This window comes from Colobus angolensis, unplaced genomic scaffold (assembly GCF_000951035.1).
Source record: "Colobus angolensis palliatus isolate OR3802 unplaced genomic scaffold, Cang.pa_1.0 Scaffold152, whole genome shotgun sequence".
Classification (NCBI taxonomy): domain Eukaryota; kingdom Metazoa; phylum Chordata; class Mammalia; order Primates; family Cercopithecidae; genus Colobus; species Colobus angolensis.
The window spans coordinates 7,410,145-7,410,653 of record NW_012114622.1 but is presented as its reverse complement, the minus strand read 5'-3'; positions in this window follow the sequence as shown (position 1 = coordinate 7,410,653).

Sequence of the window (509 nt, the reverse complement as noted above, 5' to 3'; positions counted from 1 at the left end):
AACCCTGGCCAAAATAAATTTTAAAGCTGGAAAAAATCCACACTGTACCCTTTGCATTACGCTAATAGGCTGAAAATAGCCATGACAACCAAATTAAGGGACAGCGACTGAGACTCAGGCTCACTCCCTGTACACATTTTACTTAGGAAGACGGGGAGGGGCGTGAAGTTAAGCACTCAACGACCATTTCCTTAATTTGGGAGAAGGGCCTTCAGCTGGCTTCCCTGGCTGATTCTCAACTCCGCTCCTGCTGAGTAGACAAGTCTCGGAGCGGCCCTGCTGTGTGCGGGGGACACGCGGGGTGGGGAAGGCTGAGCGGGGAAAACCAGGGATTCTCGGGTTGGAAAACAAAGAGAAGGAATGGGTTTGGGGACCAAGCGCGTGGAGGGGTGTGAGATTTTGAGCGAGGCTTCCTGGATACTGAGTGTAAAACTTCGCAGGAGGAGCTGGGGAGACCGAGGCAGATTTGGCAACAAAAGGGTCCCGGGATGGGCAAGTTTACGAACCAG